We start from the raw sequence: 13,422 nt of genomic DNA, 5'->3' as shown, positions 1-13,422 counted from the left end.
ATGGTGGAGATAGACTCCAACAAACAAAAAACTAGGAAATAGGGGAACAGATGACCCTGGAATGTATAGATCAGAGACAAAAGGAGACAAGAGAAAGTTAAGGAAATGTGGGGCCGCTTAAGGGAACCTTCTAGCAAGATCGATCACGATGAAAGGATCATGAAATTCCCTCCAAAAAAGAACGTAAAGGAAAGCAATACTGTAAATATCACCATTCCTGAAGCCACAGTACTAATGTCTGTTGGGCCTTTAAGAATGTTGTACAAGACCAGACTAATAAAGGCTTGTTGAAGTTTTCAGAAAAGGAAAAATCCACAGTAGTGGATAAAGATCTGTTCTCATCTTTTGCCATTATCAATATGGTAGAGATAGACTCCAAAAAAAAAACTAGGAAATAGGGGAACAAATGACCCTGGAATGTATAGATCAAAGATGAAAGGAGACAAGAGAAAGCTAAGGAAAATGTGGGGCCGCTTAAGGGAACCTTTTGGCAAGATCGATTACGATGAGAGGCACACAGCCCTACTTGACACAACAAACCATACATAGGTAGGCCTTCGAGTTAGGATATAGGCCTGAAGGGGCATCTTATGAAGAGCCTGGAGAAACCCAAAGTGGTTTGGGACCACTTAGGAGAGCCATTAAGAAAATTTGATTATTTTATAAAATACTCAGCCTTACCTAAAGCAGGGGAGTTATTCTCAGGAAAACCCTTAGGTTAGGATGTGGATCCTAAGGACAACCCATAGTGGAACAGGAATAAAAAATCACTCAAGAGCTCTCTTTAAAACCAAAGCCTATAAGGAATAATGACAGGTTTGTCACTCCACCAAGCAACATGCCGCCCTTACAATGGAGGGTCATGAGACACTAGAAATTCTTAAGTATTTTAACACGAATTTAGAAAAGACACCTTCAATGCAAGCGGGCAGCACAGAGATATCTAAAGAAATATAAGATAGACTTCCGGGAGAATATTGACGGGTAAGAATCAAGCAAATTCAGAAGGAGGTCAATGGAGGACCAAGATGAGAGGGAAGAAATTGAAAATGAAAGCAAGCAATTTAGAGATATTTATGTAGGATAGGTACCCCTAAACCTCTATTGCATGTTTTCTTTGACCCTTTCTTTACAATTTAGCTAATCCATAAGAAATGTGACTCAAGACAAGCTTTTACAAGACAAAATGGGGATCACTGAGACAAAGTAGACGAGCCCATACCAATATTGTCCTATGGAGCCAAGGGAAGATGAAAAGCCTAAACCATCTAAAGTACAGGGAAAGGTGCAAACAGCAAACAATAAATTAGAGCCTATATGCCAAATTATATTAGAGGCTATGGAAGGGATATCAAAATGGGCTATTCTGGAAAAACCCAAGCTTAAGTTGACTCAACATTTAAAGCCTTTGTATATTAAGGCTCATTTTGATAGAAAACCTATGACAAGAGTACTAGTTGATAATGGCTTGAGATGAACAAGATTTAATGCCAACAAAAGTGTCCATGGTAGGATTTATAAGGACAGCCTCAAAGGTTCTGGGGATATTACTATTACAAGTGGAAGTTGGATCTAAATCATCTCTCACTACTTTCTTTATGTTCAGCACAACAGCACAATACCAAGTCTTGTTGGATTCATGCTAATGAATGCATTTCTTCCTCTCTTCATCTTATACTTCTTATGTGGAAAGGGGAAGAAGTAGAGGTGGTTTGTGTAACATCCCGAATTCTTGATTCTTATATTAATGCTAATCAAGGGTGAATTAGTAATTTAATGTGAGATTAGGGTTTTAGATGGTAAAATGTTATTTTGACTTTTTGAGGTGTTATATGAACATATTGGAGTGAAAGAACGTCATGGTGAAGCAGAGCGTGTGAGCGCGATAAGGAGTTTCCTCACCATAGCACACGCGTTACAACGCATGGTACATAAATTTGATGAATAAGAACATGTCTTACTCATGAAAATAGAGAGGAAAATAGAGAAAGATGCACAAGAGGGAGAGGAAGAAGGGAGGCTCTACTAGGGCATGAGGTTTCAGGAGGAAGGACGACATTTTCGACTTGTTACTTATTCGGTAAGTCTTGTACTATCTTAACCTTTGATTCTACCCTATTTTATCTTAGCTTAAACTATTGAAAAATTGAATTTGAAAGTTTTAAAGAGTTAATTTCTTACCCTATAGTAATAGAAAGGTTCTCTGAGACTAAATTAGAACTTGTTGGATTCATGCTAATGAATGCATTTCTTCCTCTCTTCATCTTATACTTCTTATGTGGAAAGGGGAAGAAGTAGAGGTGGTTTGTGTAACATCCCGAATTCTTGATTCTTATATTAATGCTAATCAAGGGTGAATTAGTAATTTAATGTGAGATTAGGGTTTTAGATGGTAAAATGTTATTTTGACTTTTTGAGGTGTTATATGAACATATTGGAGTGAAAGAACGTCATGGTGAAGCAGAGCGTGTGAGCGCGATAAGGAGTTTCCTCACCATAGCACACGCGTTACAACGCATGGTACATAAATTTGATGAATAAGAACATGTCTTACTCATGAAAATAGAGAGGAAAATAGAGAAAGATGCACAAGAGGGAGAGGAAGAAGGGAGGCTCTACTAGGGCATGAGGTTTCAGGAGGAAGGACGACATTTTCGACTTGTTACTTATTCGGTAAGTCTTGTACTATCTTAACCTTTGATTCTACCCTATTTTATCTTAGCTTAAACTATTGAAAAATTGAATTTGAAAGTTTTAAAGAGTTAATTTCTTACCCTATAGTAATAGAAAGGTTCTCTGAGACTAAATTAGAACTTTGTTACTGGTTTGGTGAAATGCACTAGTTGCGTATGCACCAAATTAAACTAAGTAGACACCCCAATGTGTATAGGGCACAACCTAAGTCAAATTCCATAGCAAGTTGGATTAAAAAATGATTAAGAATGACTATCAAATGTGCTATAAACGACAATGGAAAATGGTTTGATTAATTTTCTTGAAAATGAAATTAAAATTCTAACTAGTGTTTATGCAATTTTTGGTTTTAAGAGAAAATGAGTGAATAAATGAAAATGTGTTTGCAACAATGAATGGAAGTGATCCCTAAGAGTATCATGATGAAGAAATCCTCATTCAACAATTAAATTGCTAAGGAAATGCTCTCTTTAGCCAAGTGTAGTTCAAGACTATCCCAACCATAGCTAATAAAGTCACACATACAGGCCTAACCATTAGCACTCATGTAGTAAACTAAATTAGCATCATTAAGCTCTCAATGTATTATTGATTGATTAATTGGCTTAGAATAATACCTAAAATAATGCCTAACTAAGAATTAATTCCAAATTAACCTTAATTAGAACTTGTTGAGGCCTCACAATATAACTATACAATTGCTAATGCCAAGAATGTAACCTCCTTCTATATCCGCTCGATACAAGAAAAGATTAACTAAAGCACCACACTAATCATAATAACTGGTAATCAAAATTTGTTTGAAAATCTTGAGCCTAAAACTCATTTTGTAAAATCATTAAAATCACATCACATCATATAATTACACAGCAAAAGCAAGTCACATGCATTCATATAAACCATTGCATGCTTAAAACTACAAAATCAGGTTGGAATATAGGTCATGCACCACTGCGTGCAATACATGTGGCGCGGCATGTGGCACAGAGCTCCACGCCTAACTTTTTGTGTCATGCGCTATAGTGTGAGATGCCATGCTCCGCGATGCCAGTTTGAATTTCCTACTGTCATTTGATAGCAAAAATGACTAACTTCTGACGTGCGTAGTTTTCACATACAACATCCGATTGGAGTGATCCAAGGGCCCACACAAAGCTTATTTCATAAGCTAGATAATGAGAAAAGTTTGGACCCAATCTAATGATTTGATCAAAATTTAGATAACTGGGTGCAAAAAGTCACTTTTTATCAAAAGTTAACACACCCAAGCACTCAAATCAATTCTACCACACTAGGCCTTGAATCAAATCAAAAAGGACCTAATATATTTAATTGACCATAACATATCACATATATACACATATCTCAAAATTCGACCATTCAACAGCTCATTTTCCGTAAATCACAATTTAACACAATTTAATACAACTCGGCCCACTTGGTCTTTTTCACCACAAGTGTACATATATCTATATTCATAACATAATCATAATTCAATCTTAGCCCCAAATTACTCATTTCATTATAATTTTATACGTAGGTTAAGATTCACCATTATTATTACACATCCCTACAATTTCAATCAAACACAACTCAAACATGCATGCAATCTCATATGGCAACTTATTTACATATATATTCAAGCTTTTAGTTTATTACACAATACTCTGAGTTCACACAACTTTCATAATTCTAAGCTGGTCCTGACTGTAACCTTCCCTATATATCCACTCAATATTGGAGAAGATTACGGTGTTGCCACTGCCTCACATCAATTACAATAATCAAATTTTATTTCAAAAGCTTCGGTTGAAGACTTATTTTGCAAAATTATTCAATTCACAATATAATCAGAGAAATACACAACGGAAGCAAATTAAAGAAAATCATTCAGGGATCCAATCTTTTGCTAAATTTTAATTGATCCTCCTTTTTTTTTTCTTTTTCATCCTTATCCATTTTAATTGATGCACTCATAGGTGTGAACACTGTATTTTGTCTGGGTGTATTTTACATTTAAAAATATAAATAATAATAACCAAAAATATAAAATAAAAAAATAAAATTTAATCTTTTTTAGGATTATATTTTCAAAATCAAAAAAATCCTTAATTAATATGTTTAATTTAATCTTAACCCAGATAATTTTTTTTCTTTTTTGTTGTTGGTTAGGATCTTATTTCTTTTAATTCATTAAAAAATAACAAAAAATTTATAAAAAAATATAAAAATAAAATTTAATCTTTTTTAAGATTATATTTTTTTAAAAAATCTTGCTTGAGTCTTTGAAAAAACTCTTCACCAAATTATCTTAACAATCAAAAAATTATGAGAATCAACATCTTAAAGTTTAAATATTTTTAAATTCTTGTAGATCTGGTTGTTTCCCTTATATATATATATATATATATATCTACAACAAAAGAAACAACAAAAAAAATCTAAATAATAATAATAATAATAATAATAATAATAATAATAAATAAATAAATAAATAAATAAATAAATAAAGGAGTTACGATTTTTTTTAAAAAAAAGGATATGAGGTTGAATGGATAAACGCATAAACACACGTGTTTAACCATTCAGTCGGCGTCTTCTCAGAGACAAGAATTCGCAGAGAGAGAAGAGGCGCGAGAGACACAGGCGCGGCTTCGTCTATGATTGCAGAGTCGAACACGCAAACTTCAGTCACTTCACACGCAAGCTCTAAAAATGGATATCTTCTCCTGCTCCTATAATTTCCAGCATAGACTTAGTCGAAAAGGGAAAAGAGCACAGACTGGGGTGAAGAAAGGCGGCTTTGCAGATGGAATACGGCGCCGTGTGAGGAAGGAGAAGCTGAATCGAGCTAGAGTTCATAGATTCGCGCTACCTAGGTATGGTATTCTTCTGAGATATAAAAGGGAGAGATTTTTGAAAACAAAAAGGGAGGAGAGACAAAGAGAAGGAGACGAAGAGAAAGAGACGGAGAGAAGAGAGCATCTGGAGATAGAAGAAGAGTCGAGCATGGGGAAGACGAGAGAGATTGAGCGATCTAGAGACAGAGGAGGCCGAGATTAGAGGGAGATTTCTGAAAAGAAAACAGAGACTTAGAGTAAAGGAGGACCGAAAGAGCGAAAAAATTTCTGAAAAAGTGAAGAGTGAAATTTGAAAATTTTTCGAAGAGGAACACGGAACAGAGGAGAAAGGAGTCGGATGAACAAGACAGTAAGTGAGTAACGATTTTTGCATTTACATCCTTCTATGTGATCAGAATCTCAGATCTGCCTGGAATCCGTTTATGTGTGAGGATAAGGCAAACAAATCTATCTCTCTATTTTTTTTTGTTTGGGTGATCTGATAATTTCATATCTACTTTGCAATCTTTAAAAAAGATAATATGATATCTAATGCTTACTTTTTTTTTTTTTCAGATTAGTATGTTTAATAGATGTTTGATCATATGTTTCACTGTGAAATATTGTGTTGAAAGGAATCTCTGACATGTGAATTTTTGTTGTTGTTATTTTTGATCTCTTTTTATGGTGATCTTGCATTCACGAATAATTTCATTCTCTTGGATTGATTCTCTCAACAAGAGATATAATATGCTAAGAGTGCATCGTTTATGATTCTAAATGAATTACCTCACTATCAAAAATCATTTGTATTTTTCCTCATTTATTTTTATTGTTAAATTCAAGATTGAATGGATTATATTTTACCGCCAGTAAGCCTATGCCAACTTTATAAAAAAACACTTCGTTGTTAATTCAAAATTTTGTTTAAATTATCTCTACCTTTAATAAATTTTGCAAGAGTGTTTTTTAAATCTTCTTTTTCAAAAATATAAAGAGAACAATTAGTGCATGAAGTTTCCTTTTTTAAAACAATAATATTCTTTTTCAAAGCATCATTCTCATTCTTGAGAAACAAGTTTTTTTTTCAGTAATAGTTAGTCTCTTTTTCACCTGTTAAAGATTTTCTATAAAAAGAAAAGATTCATTGTGCAATTCTTCAAAAAATTTTTAGCTCTTCAAATGTAAACTCAAATTCAGAGTTAAAGTTTGAATCGTTTACCTGATTAGAATGACTTTTGGCCATTTGCCACAAATTTGCTTCTTTTTCTTCTGTGGACTCCTCATCACTGTCACCCTAAATTGCAGAGAGATGAGCCTTGAATTTCTTCTTGTCATACTTGTAGCTTTTATTCTCTTGCTTCAGAGGGTAATCAGCCTTAATATGTCTAGGCTTCTTGCATTTGTAGCAAATTATCTCTTTTTCTTTCTTCTTTGAGAATTTCTTCCTAAACTTTTTCTTTCCAAAGAATTTGTCAAATTTCTTGACAAACATAGCCATATCTTTTTCAAAGTCATCACTGTTACTTGCTTCAGACTCAGATTCCTCCTTTGTCACTTTTAAGGCTAGTAACTTCTTTTTATCAACATCTTACTTCAGCATGGACAGTCTTCCATCATGATCGTCAAGACTTTCTGTAACATCCTAAATTTTTAATCCTTCATTAATGACTAATTAGGAATGAATTAGTGATTTAATGTGGGATTAGGGTTCTGAGCAGTGAAGTATTATATTGACTCATTAGGATTTTATATGAATAGATATAAGTAGAAGAGCAGAGTCTTGAATCAGAGCGTGTGAGCATAGTGAGGATTTCCCTCACTGTGCTATGCATCGCGGTGGGTGATAGATGCGCCGCGGCGCATGGGGCAGAAAAAAGATTAATAGGATGTGTCCAGCTCATGGAAAATAGAAAAGGGAACCTAAGAGAAGAGATCAGGTATGGAGAAGAGCCAAGGGTGTGTTAGGGCAACCAAAATCAGGAGCAAGAACAGTGTTTCTGACTCTTTACTTATCAGGTAAGTCACGTACTGCCTTAACTTTCGAATCTATCCTATTTTCTCTTAGTTTTAACCAATGAGAAAGTGAATTTAGGAGTTTTAAGGAGTTAATTTCTTACCCAATAGTAATAAAAAGGTTTTTTGAAACTAAACTAGTGCTTTGTGACTGCTTGTAGTCAAAACGATAAAGTTTTGAAGCTTTAGGCAAAAATTACCCTAATTTAGAGAGAGTAGTAAGAGAAAAATTGTTAAAAAATGTAAAAGCTTGAAATGAGGGGTGATCAATAGTAATGTGCATAATCGAGTGTGAAATGTGGATTTGATAACGATTGAGTACTTAAATGTGATAATTGGCACTTTTGGTCAATGGAGAAATTGGCTCTGAATGCTAATTCTATGTAGATTATAGTGTGTGACACACGAGTTACGAGAAAGGAGCTTGAATAAAGTTGAAGTTACATGGGTAATCCTTTCTATTGAGCAGAAGGGTTGAAATAACTATATAGTTTATTATATTTATTAACTATTGATTGTGTATAAGTAAATATCAAATGATAAATTGCGAATTTTATGAGTTTATACATTATTGTTATTGAAGTGGTTTTAGCATAAACTTTGCATTGTAAAATGAATTTGAAAAGTTATTGATTTTAATGGATATTTATATATATGATATGAAAGTATATATGTTATGGAAAGGTGTATAAGTAGTGAAAGTTGTGAAAGAGCATGATCATAGGGTGTGGGAGTTCACTCAGGATATGTGGGGTTGTGTGTGTGTGGAGATATGTGAGTGAAAAATTCATATGATTGCGCTAGCACTATGGGACATACAGTGTAGCATTATACGGGCTGTTACCATAGGTAATCTGGTACAACATATTATGAGACTATTACCATGGGATATTCGGGCAGTCTGGTAAATCCCTAGTGCCCGTTAGGGTTAGGATGCGATTAGGAGTCAACGACACCTCTATCACAAGCGTGTGAAGAGGGAAACCATAGTCTGTAGGGGGTTAGATTACCTTTGGCTGGGTGTTTCTACCACCGAAAGTGAGCTCGGGTCAAAAATTGGTTGATCCAAAAGAACCTATGGTTTCGTGTCAGGAAGCTTTAGAGGATTGGTGGATAGTTGATCATGCTGTGGTGTAAAAGTGTTTGGAATGTGATTTATATGCAAAAATGATAATTTAGTATTGATATGTTGTATATATGTGCTATATGATATTTTTAGTTACGTTGGCATGATTATTTGTGGTAATAGACATTTAATAAATTATATTTAGTTATTGAGATTTTTATCTTACTCATGGTTATTTACATTTTTCAGGTTCTACTACTAGAAGGTCAAAGGAAAAGGATATAGACTGAGTTGACATCTCTCACCTACATCTTTGTAAGATATGGTGTAATGAATTTGGTTGGTATTAGTCCTGTATATGTATAAGTTGCTATAGGATTTGTACATGTGCATAAGATATGATTGTGGTGTGGTTTGTGATTTTGAACTCCCTAGCCCTTGTATATGTGTGAAAGGTGAAATGATTGAATGGGTTAGTGGATGGATGTGATTATGTGTGAATTTGAGATGGGTGGAGACTATTTGTAGTGATTTGGCGATAGATGAGATTAAAGAAATGAAATGTAAATTTAGCCTAAAGAAAAAAATGGGCAATTTACAAGCCAAATTTTTGTATGTATTATATTGTGCATGTATATGGTCAGTTAGGTGTGTTATGTTCATTTGGACTTGGTCAAGGCCCAAAAAGTGGTTAGTGACAAGTGATAAAATTTGACAGAAAATGGTCAAAGTGAACTTTAGTGTTCAATTTTTGATAGAAATATTGAATTGGAATGAAACCAGTGTCATTAGTTAGATTTTCAAACAAGCTTCGTGTGAGCACTTGAACTATCCCAATCAAACTTCGTGTGTGGAAATGCCGTGCATTTGAATTTTATATTAGAAACTATTATTTGACAGCATATTCAGGTGTGTATCCCACGGCGCATGTACTCGCATACTACAGTGCACGGCATAGAGCGAGTGACTGTGACCTCTGTACCACATGCTGTGGCGCATGTGGCACAAGTCGTGGTACACGGTGCAAAATTGCACTTTGTTTTTCTTATATGCACATGTTCTCTTGACCTTTGATGCATTAAGTCTAAATGCTTCCGCTGTATATGTAATTGTGTATTGGGGTTGAATAACTTAAGTGATTATAAAATGATTTTTGAAAATCTTATATGGGATCCCCATGTTTTAAATAATTTCAATTCAAATGTTTGAAGTAATTAGTAATTTTGTAGTGGAGCGTATGGTAATGTTAGTGAGAGCAATACACTTCCAAATAGAGCTGTTACAGATCTTATAGAATTACTTTTTTCTTCTTCAACAGTAGTAATTTTGGGTTGCCATTTAGTTGGGAGACCTCTCATAATTTTCTTGACTTGCTCTTTTTAAGTATATGTCTTTTCAAGTACTGCAAGTTCGTTCATCATGTGTGTATATTTGACTTGCATATCCTTGATGTTTTCTCCAAGTTTCATCTTGAATAACTTATATTGCTGAGTCAAAGTGCTAATTTTATTTTCCTTGACTCCTGAGATGCCTTCATGAGCAATTTCTAGAGTATCTCACATTTCTTTTACAGTCTCCAAATTACTCACTCTGAAATATTCTTGTTAACTCAAGGCACTTGCAATAATCAACTTTGCCTTGGAGTTAAGCAGCATAAGTTTTTCTTCCTTTTTAGTGAATTCACTCCTTTATTTTCTTATGAGTTATCCTTCTATAGTTTTGTATGGAATGTAGGGACCAATTTAGACAATCTCCTATAAATCAAGGTCTGAGACCTTAAAGAATAATCTCATTTTACTTTTTTAGAAAGTATAGTTTTCACCATTAAATCCTGGAGGCCTATTGATTTCAGCACCTTTAGGGAGAATACAGTCACTAAAACCAATCATAAGATCCTTTTAATCTGTTAAGCCTTTTATTAAGAGTCCAAGCTTTGATATCAAATGTTAAGATAGGTTGGTACCCAAGAGCAGGGTGAATTGGGTGACACTAAATCTTTCGAAAACTTAAGGAGTAAAGAGCTAAAGAGCTCAAGAAGAAGATAACACATAGAGATTTATATTGGTTCAGCCACAAACTTGGCCTACGTCTAGTCCACAAGATCACACTTGAGATTTTCAACTAAAATCACAAGTTTCAATGGGTGCTTGCCACCATAGTACAAATCTCAAGACTAATCTTGTTTTGATTCACTTATCACACCTTGCTACAATCTAGCAAGATGTTACAACACTTGAAAAATCCTTTTCAAGATTTTTGAGATGAAAACAAAAGCTTTTTACTGAAAACTCTTTTAAAAAGTAGATGAGAATACAAATGAAAGCTTATAAACCTTTGAGAGCTTTTTACAATTCTTTTCAAGAATAATGAATGAATGCAATTAGTAAAAATTGCAATTTGAAAGATCTTTAAATGCACAAAAGATAATATGTTCACTCAAAGATCATTAGTCTCTATTTTAGTTTAAAATGAATCACTTATATAGTTTTTGAAAGTTGACAAACTATTGGAATAATGATTCTATCTGTTGGTGCATTTTCTTGTGAGTGACTAGTATAATCACATATGTTTTTATACTAAGGAAGTTTCACAAAACTAAATGTGACAGATCACACGTGAACACCTTGTCCTCTCACGTATGGTTTTGTACTTCTAAAAGATCATTCAGTTCTATGTGCTTAATCACATGTGGTACCTCATTGCTCTCTCATGTGGTTTAGCACTCATGAATAATCATTCATTTTGGTATGCTTAATCACACCCGGTACCTCCTTGCTCTCACACGTGGTTTATCACTTATGAATAATACTAACGTAATAAAGTGCTAAAACTTGCGAGTGCACCACTTGCTCTCACGCGTGGTTTTACATATCAAGAATTATCATCCGTTTTATGTGACAAATCATGCGTGGAACTTTTTACTCTCTCGCACGTGAAATGGTTGGCAAAATGCCAAGACCATTTAATGTGATCAAAACTCGTGTGGAACCAAAAACATATCATGCGTGAAATTGCAAGTATTGATGTATAAACTTGTCTGATGCATATTCATGCATGGAACTTAGCATAATGCAAGTAAGATTTTGCATGATCAAGAGATATGAATTTATAGATTAATGATCATACATGTGAACAATTTTAGCTTGACTTGATAGGTTTTAAGACTCAACAAAACAATGTGTGATTGTTCAACAAGTGACAAATCACGTGTTGCTACCATCAATCTCACGCATGGTTTTGCACTTAGTCACGATACAATGAAGCATAGGTGCTAAAACTTGTGTGAACACTGAAGCCTTTCATGTGTGGTTTTGCATGTAGAGACAAAGCATAAGGCAATATACAGTACAAGTGCTTAATCATGCATGAAGAACTTCTTCACACTCACGTGATCTAGTAGTCAGTGTGCCTAACATGCAAAAACTCATGAGTGATTTATAGAATCATGCATTATTCTGCTTCTTCACTGTGCAAACTTTTTCTATGGAAAACCATATGCAAGAGGGCCAAAGTTTGCAAGTTTTAACATACTTAGATGAGTTTTAATGTATATAAAAGAGACATATGATGCATTCATTTAATGATTAAGAAAAGTGATTAAGCTATCTAAGTTTTCACATTGAATTTAAGAGAATTTAAATTACTTATCCTAAACTTTTCCATCTTCTCTTGATTCTTCATACTCTTAAGGTTTTGTTTTCATCCATGATTCTTTATATCTGCACACATAACAAATACCTCTTCTCTTGGTTTTGTAATCATCAAAACTCATGATCTAACAATCATATAATTACACGGCGGAAGCAAGTCACATGCATTCATACAAACCATTAGATGCTTTAAAACTACAAAATCAGATTGGAATATAGGCCAGGTGCCATGGCATGCAATACATGCGCCACGACATGTGGCATAGAGCCATATGCCTGACTTTCTGTGTCATACTTTGTGACATGAGACACTATACAGTGCGGCGTGCTAATATGAATTTTCTGTTGCCATTTGATAAGAAAAATGATAAACTTCCAGCATATGCTGTTTTCACATACAACATCCAATCAAAGTGATCTAAGCGCCCATACAAAACTTATTTCATAATTTAGCTAATGAGATAGGTTTGGACCTGATATAATGGTTTGATCAAAATTTAGACACCCGGATACAAAAAGTCACTTTTTATCAAATTTTAACACACTCATGTACTCAAATCGATCCCATTATCTCATTAGACCATACGAGGCCTTGAATCAAGTCCAAAAGGACTTCATACACCTAATTGACCACAACATATAACATATATACACATATTTCAAAATTTGACCATTCAACAGCTCATTTTCCGTAAATTACAATTTAACACAACTTAATACACTCAGCCCACTTGGCCCTTTTCACCACAAATGTACATATATCCATATTCATAATATAATCATAACTCAATCTTAGCACCAAATTACTCATTTCATCATAATTTCACACATAAGCTAAGATTCACCATTATTACTACACATCTCTACAATTTCAACCAAACACAACCCAAACATGCATGCAATCTTTTATGGCAACTTATTTATATATATATTCAAGCTTTTAGGTCATTACACAATACTCTGAGTTCACACAGCTTTCTCAATTCTAAACTGGTCCTGACTCTTTTTCCTTGCCCTGATCACTGCTCTGTCCTGTAAAAATGTAACCACGAGGGTGAGATAAAAATCTCAATAACAAAAAAATAATTCACTACTATTAACTATTACATGCAACCAGATGAAAGCATAGCATATATACCGTTAAACATAACATCTA

General features: G+C 34.1%; 1 long non-coding RNA gene across 3 annotated transcripts; it reads left to right on the top strand.

Moving 5' to 3' along the window:
• Window positions 1-2,241: 2,241 nt before the first annotated feature.
• Window positions 2,242-9,231, top strand: LOC129317604 (uncharacterized). Of its 3 annotated transcripts, none has more exons than XR_008594989.1 (3): window positions 2,242-2,673; window positions 5,299-5,908; window positions 8,866-9,231. It is a non-coding gene; the product is annotated as an uncharacterized LOC129317604 (long non-coding RNA). The 3 variants fall into 3 exon arrangements; XR_008594990.1 differs by having other exon boundaries at window positions 5,284-5,904; XR_008594988.1 differs by having other exon boundaries at window positions 5,284-5,908.
• The last annotated feature ends 4,191 nt before the right edge of the window (window positions 9,232-13,422 follow it).

The sequence above is a fragment of the Prosopis cineraria genome, unplaced genomic scaffold (assembly GCF_029017545.1).
Source record: "Prosopis cineraria cultivar Desert tree isolate PC_DT_omini unplaced genomic scaffold, ASM2901754v1 PC8, whole genome shotgun sequence".
Lineage (NCBI taxonomy): Eukaryota > Viridiplantae > Streptophyta > Magnoliopsida > Fabales > Fabaceae > Prosopis > Prosopis cineraria.
Note: the sequence above shows the minus strand (reverse complement) of the source record. Positions and strands in the feature narration are given on the sequence as shown.